This window comes from Diplotaxodon limnothrissa, linkage group LG18, assembly GCF_057381915.1.
Source record: "Diplotaxodon limnothrissa isolate DT_005_m linkage group LG18, D_limnothrissa_male_GT1.1, whole genome shotgun sequence".
In the NCBI taxonomy this organism is placed as follows: domain Eukaryota; kingdom Metazoa; phylum Chordata; class Actinopteri; order Cichliformes; family Cichlidae; genus Diplotaxodon; species Diplotaxodon limnothrissa.
In genome coordinates this window covers 16,211,163-16,218,888 of record NC_140613.1, presented here as the reverse complement: position 1 = coordinate 16,218,888, position 7,726 = coordinate 16,211,163, and positions in this window count along the sequence as shown.

Genomic DNA, 7,726 nt, shown 5'->3' with positions numbered 1-7,726 from the left:
GAAATGAGAGGTGACACTGGAGTTTTGCTTTGTGTCTTTCAGTTTAGTTTATTAGACACAACCACAATCATAGGGAAGACTGCTGATTGACAGTTGTCAAGATGAAAATCCACAACAACCTCCACAAAGAGGTTAGGCCACAGAAGGTCAGTGCTGAAGAGGCTAGCTGTTTGCAGTGTGATGTATTGAAGCGTAATAATAGAAGGTTGCCTGGAAGGGAAAAGTGTGATAGTAACAGAGATGATCGCAGCCCAGAGAGAATTGTCAGGACAAGTCAACTGAAGAGCTTGGGCTTTACAAGGAGTGGACTGAGGCTGTTGTCAGTGCATCAAGCGCTACCACGCACAGACATCTGCAGGAAAGGATATCCAATGTTGCATTCCTAATATCAGGCCATGGCTGAACCAGTGACATCAGCAGCAGCATCTGACCCTGGTGAGGAGAGAAAGAACTGGACTGCTGCCCAGTGGTCCAAAGGTTTCAGATGAAAGTAAGTTTTAAACACAATTTAGAGTCTGGAGGAAGACTGGGACAGAATCCAAGGTGTTTTAAGTCCAGTGTGACATTTCTGCAATCTGTGATGATTAGGGGTGCCGTGTCACCTGCTGGTGGTGGTGATGGTTGGTCAGCTGTGTTTTATCAAGTCCAAAGTCAACACAGCCCTCTACCAAGAGCTTTCAGACCACTTCTTGCTTCCATCTGCTGACAACATTTATGGAGATGATGATTTCCTTTTCCAACTGGACTTAGCACCTGCCCACAGTGCCAAAACTAGTAATAAATGGTGTGGCATGTCTGATTGGGCAGCCAACTTTTCTGACCTGAATCCCACAGAGAATCTATGATTTCTGTTGAGTACTGTGAGTACCGATGATGAGAATCACCCAGCCCAGAAAAACAGAGGATCTCAAGGCTGCTATCAGACCAACACCTCAGCAGTGCTGGAACCTGATCCCCTCCACGCTACGCCTCATTGATGCAGCACTTCATCAAAGAGGTCATAATCAAGTATTGAGCATATAAAATGAGCATGCTTTCCAGAAGTTCTATTCTAAATCCTTTTTTGATCTATCTTAAGAAATATAGCTAAATATCTTGAGCTACAAACCATAATAATCAAATTAAATTTAAAGCAAAAAAGGTTGAAATGTTTACATTTACATGCAATAAATATAAAACATATTAAAGTTTATCTTTTAGAAATAAATTAGGAAAAAAGAACTTATTTAGATGCACTAGTAATGCACAAATACCCCTGACAAAAACAATCACCACACTGATTATGATGCCTTTAAATTCACTAATAGATATAAGCAAAACATATCTAAGGTTAGGTCTATTTGAAATCGTGGCATTATGGTCCAGTGGTTGGCACGGTCACCAAACAGCTAGAGGATTCTTGGCTGAGGCTTTTCTGGGTGGAGGGTTCAGGTTTTACCTGGACCTTGTGTGGATTCTCTCCGGCTACTATACCTTCCTCCCACAATCGAGGTGCATGCATGCTAGTTTAATTGGTAATGCTAAACTGTCTGTCCCTCTGTGTTGGCTCTGTAATAGATTAGCGACCTGTAAATGGTGAACCCTGCCATTCGCCCTTTGACGACAGAGACAGGCTGCAGACCCACCCCCGTGACCCCGAATGGAGAGGCTGTTCAGAAAATGAACGGCTGGATGGATTTATGGTTATGAAAATCAACGGATCTTTCTGGAAAGTATTCCATGTCCAAGTAAGAAAACACTGTTTTCCCCAGATCCGTCATGCTTTATATTAAAATGAGTTTTATCCTTTTTACGTGACAAAGAAAACTAATCACCTTCAATGTTTATTTTTTAATTAGTTCTATGTAGCTGCCTGTAGTGTTTTCACAAGTGTCTGTGTATGTAGTTTCTGGAGGTGTTTCAGACTCAGGTGTTGTATAATTGGTAGATTATACCAAGGACTTCATAGAAAGAGTCCTAAAGCCTCCAATCATAGCCAGGCTCCAACATTATAGGAAACTGATATATATATATATATATATATTCCTCTCCTCGTGCCCTTATAAAAGGAATCAGATATCAAAGTCGATAGAAAAAAATCTATTATCTAAAAAGTCTGACACACTTCTTTGCCCCAGACAGCAAGAAATCTATCATTTATTACACCTCGCGAAAATGAGCTTTTCCCCTTATCATCACTAATTATCGCCATCACTCATGTTAAATTGGTTATAACTTCTTTTTTCTTTTCAGCTTTAAATTTTCAAAACCAGATAAGATGCTCGTGTAATATATGAGATATACTTTCTATTACATAAGAAACTTACTGTAAGCTACATCCCATAGCCTAATGTGCATTACAGCAATATAATTTCCATCGATGTTTTGATCTTAAAGCATGTAAGTTACACTCATGATACACTGTTCTTGTTCATTACCGTGACTTTAACGGAAGAATCTAAACTTAGAAAGATCCTGGAAAGCTCCACACACCTTCTAACCTCACACAGCTCCCTTAAGAGGAGCTCCCTTAATATGCAGGCCTAAATTTAGCCTGCAGATGGTTTCTGGCCTGTTGGGGAAGTGTGTGGGAGTGGAAGGTCCTCAGGTTTAATAAGGAAGCAGTTGTGGTCAGCAGACACACATGAGTCTAAAGTCTGCTCTCTCTAAACACGCTTTGTATTGTACTAAGGTTTTACTTCCCATAGTAGGATGCTTGTCTCTTTGTAATGTTTTAGACCGTGGAAAGCATGCAGTCAGATCAACAAAGTTGATGTAAAATTGTTTTTCTTAACAAAGGAAATAATCTGTCATCATCCACTTCAGTTGTCTTCTGTCATCTTTCAGATCTTTTGGCACTGCTGAGCTGGTCAGTGAATTCATTCTTGTCGAGACTGAACCAGATAGTTGATTTGGCCACTTCTGAAGTTGTTGCTCTCTCTGTGGTAGGTTTATTTTAATTTTTCAACCTAATGATGATCTCCATCACTTATATCACTTTGGGTTTCCTGTTAAGAATTCCAGTGAAGAGCTACAAAACACAAGTTTGACACATTATCTTCAAATATTATTTCTGCTTTAATTTACATAAAATATTGGAAGACCAGCACTCACCTGACCATGACACCACTGTCCATTTATATTTGAGCCTCTGAACATGGGAACTTAAACAGTTAATGCAGTGCATTTCTTAGACCCCTTGACCTAAAAATTGTTGTTTCACTTTTGGGCTTAACTCTATGTTTTTATTGTCTTTGCTCAGGCTGGGATCCACCTGTTTGTTTATTTTTCAATTAACAGTAAGCAAAAAGTGGCAATATCTGCGGCCGCAGGTCGTGTGAGGAAGAGAGAGAACCCAATATCAGATTACGCAGGACAACAGGAACCAGTAAACAAAAACGAACCATTTATTAAAGTTGATACAAAACAAGGAAAAACCAAAATGAACTGAGAACCTAAAGTGGGAAATACTAAAAATACGAAACTTGAGAGACACAAGGGCAAACGAGTAGACACTCCGACAAGGGACACGGAGAGACTGAGACAATATATACACAAGCTGGGAAACACAGTGGGAACAAATTAGACATAACAAGTAAGAGAAGGAAACTGATCGTAAAACACAAGAGACAAGGACTATCAAAATAAAACAGGAAACGCACTGAAATGCAGACTAAGACACACAACTTGATGCAGGGAAAGAGTGAGAGGGCACAAGAGAGGGCGAGAGAGATGGACAGAGAGCAAGGGACAGAGAGAGAGAGAGAGCGACACAGGAAGGTAAATAAACAGAGACGAGACTCTGAGGAAAAGACAGAAAGAGGGGAGCGCTAAAGGAAACCGAAGAACCTAAAATAACCCTGAATCAGATAAATAGCATAATGAGAAAACTCATAAGAAAAAACTAAACTAGAAAATGTAACCCACTCTTCACGATCAAAGCAATAATAAATTAATAAGATTCACAAAGTCCAGAATACCAAACACTGGGTCAAAGACCTGGAACCATGAAAAAAATAGTAGATTTCCCCTGATTTTACATAAAATAGAAATAAAAAATAACAGAATATATTTAAAGACATGATCTGGTTGGACTCTGCTGAATTTACTTTCTGTTACTGTGGTGCAAGCTCCTTCACTCCTGCAGATGCTCGTCTTTTGTGTAGAAATTGTGTACTTTCTCAGTCAGTGATTTAATTATATAGCAGGAGGTATTGATCTCCAATTACACAACCACAAATTATTAAAAGTACAAAATACACAAGGAAGCTGAGTCTCTAATTTGGGTTCATTCGAGGGTCTTTAGTAATTGAATACCTCATACAGGATCATTAGTCATGTCACTCATGGGCCACTAAATAGGCCTGACTAGTAAATCAAACAACGTTTCCATTAAGAGCATGTTTTTAGCATCATGATTTGTGTCTGCAGCTCGCGATTTTAGTGATACTGTGCACAGCAGTGTGATCATCCTAGAAAGTGTTTACTAGCAACAGTGTTCCCACACGTCTTCTCCACATACACACAATCCTTGTAAATTTTATACTCACTTCAAACCGACTGTAGTGTACGTAGCCATCAAGAGGCTTTAGATATCTGCCACGTTCTCGCAGTTTACACACAACATGTCCTTTACAGGAAGACGGCGCCTTGTGTGGTGTGACAGGAAATGTGTTTGCATGCCCTGTGTGTGTGTGTCTGTCTGCATGCCTACCTCAAACTTTGTATGTGGTTTTCTCCCACCACATATTGAACTTTGGTTTTATACTTTAGCTCATATTTCTTTTACTGGTGCAGCATAAGCGTACATATGATGGTTTTTATTTTTAAACAAGGACATTTCAATACGGAAGGCATTTTAGATATAAACTCTGATCCATCTAACTGATAGTAATCACAGTAAACAGTAAATGGACTGGTACTTATTTAGCGCGTTTCTACTATAACTGAGCACCCAAAGTGTTTTTAACTACAAGCCTCATCCACACTTTCATACAAGGACTTTTTTCTCTACCTAAGCACCTTCTTACCCGCTTACACTGCAATGGATGCATAAGGAGCAGCTTGGGGTTCAGTATCTTGCAGAACAACACTACAGGGACAGACTAGAGTAGCTGGGAATCGAACCATTGACCTTCTGACGGTAGACAACCCGCTTTGTCTCCTGTGCCTAAATGCTGGAATTAACTTTACTTTAGCAATAGAAAATAAAATAATAATAGTGATGATGATGGTTTGGGTAAAATTTAAAAGTAAAGTCCAATAATATTGACACTGAAGTTGAAAAATAGTGACAGTGATTTTGTCATTTTAATTTTTTTTTTTTACTTGCCTATTTTACTTTTTACTTACTTATATTTTTATTTTTCTGTTGAATGATTAAAGTTTTTAGGAATGATCAGGTCCTATTTCAGTCTCAAGGCCTTCCTCTTTGTCTTGTTTTTAGTAATCAAAAAAGTGACATTCTTAAATGTACATTATTTCATTAAAGTTGCATTTTGTTTTTGTTTTGTTATCATTATTATTATTATTTTTTAATTGAAGAGTTTTCTGTTTAGGGTGGCACGACGGTGCACTGGTTAGCACTGTCACCTCACTGTAAGAAAATCTTGTGTTCAAAGAAAGCTGATGTTGTCTCTGGGTTTTCCCACAGTCTAAAGACATGCATGTTAGGCTAAACGGGGATACTGTGTGAATGTAAGCATGAAGGGTTGTCTGTCTGTCTATGTTGGACCTGTGACAGACTGGCAACGTGTCCAAGATGTACCCAGCCTCTCACCCTATGATAGCCTTTTAATTACAGCAATCCAGCAGGTATTCTTCCTGAAGTCCACAAAACATTTTACACTGTTTCAGTGGACCATAACAACTTTCATAATGTCGCATTTATGTGACAAAAAGGGGATCCACACAAAAGGTTTACTTGAACAATAGATAATTGTTTAAACATAAGCTAACCAAGACATAAAACATCAAATGGGGTGGATGCCAAGTGCAGTGGAAGAGCGAGATTGACCAGTTTTTCTGATCCAGGTGTTATAACCTGGAAAGCCCAGGCGGGTTGCATTAGCTGAGGTCTCCCTTATGCCAGCCACTCACCATTATAAACAGGCCAGGACTTTCATTGAGACAACAGGAGGGCTGTCACAGCAATGACACAACTCTATTAAAATAATTACATGTCTGTTTAATAAAAGGCTGACTCTTGGTCCAGATGGATAACCTTGATATTTTCCTTTTTTTTGTGTAGCTGGCTATTTCGATAATTGATTGGCCTTTTATGTTGTTTTTAAAGTAAAACTGAATTAATGTAAGTTATGAAGTGTGAAGATGTGTGTTTTTGTGCTTTGGATTGTTGGTCAGACAATAAAAGCAATGGATGATGTCACATTTGGTTAAAGGAAATGCATTTTTCACCTGTTTTTGTTTTTACATTTTATACACTATACTAAACAAATAATTGAATATTGGGGGCGTTTCTTCAATAATGATCACTAGTTGCATCTCTAAGCTGAACATATGGGACATTATTGAGGTCTACAGTGTTTTTCATTGGTAGGATTGGCATGTAGCAAAGATACATATCTGTACTTGAACCTGTGGCAGTCAACAGCTAAAAGCTCTAAAGCCATGATATCCCTTTATTTTCATTTTAGCCCCAAATGGCACAAAAACTGCACACAGAGAACTGCCAGCGTCTGCTGATCCAGTCCCTGTTTTTCACCACTAGGTGATGCTAATGCATCGTGAAAGCTGACGCCTGCTGACTTATTGGGGAGGAAAACGGGATGCAGTCAATTCACGGTGGACTCAAAACGTTTGAGAAACCACACAACCATTTGAAAAGTTTATTTCTACCATACACAAACTGTACAACACAGCGCATATCTTTATTATGAAATATTAAAAGTAATAGGAAGTTTAAATTTACAAACTACCTTAACTGAAAAAAGCATTACATTTTAATGTAAAAGAAAAGAAAAATACAGTACAATTTCATATCATACTAATATCGTTCCACAAAAAAGCATTTCACATTACAAAACATCAAATACTAACAGGGAAAAAAATAAATATTATTCACAAAACTTCCTGAGCAAACAATGTGTGGTATAGGAATTACATATAAGAAGTTACAAAGAAAAAGATTTAAAGACTGTGATTCAGTTTTTAAAAGATTAAAATTGTTTAAAATGTGTCGAGTATTTGGATAAAACAGGGTCTTGTTTTTCTGTAATTTGGCTCTTCTGCTGTTACATTTTCATCTTCAAAATGTCCTAGGCTACATGTTGTTGATGTCTTTTTGCAGAAATTAAAAGAAATGTATTGCTGAAATGGATAGCTCTCTTTTTTTTATTATCTGGGGATTAACCAGCCGGTCCTTTTCTTTTATCAAAGGTCAGTATGGGCAACTAAAAACACAAAATAACTCATATACAAAAGTGCAATTGATGCAAACAAACAACTGATTAGCCAACAACTATCATTTTTCTATATATTTTTTATTTTTTTGCTTGTAATGATTGAAACTAAAATGCAGGTTGCAGTGGTCGTCAGCTCGGTTTTGAAATAGCTACTATTCAAATCTGCCCAAGGATGTTCAAACTGTAAGACTGGCTGAAATGTTAAGGCCTTTAAGCAGATAAGAGATATCCACTCCTTCTTATTTGCCCCCTCTCTGCGCTATCAAAGAAAACAAAACAAAACAAATTAACACCAGACTTTCAATCTCAGTCATGATATTTCA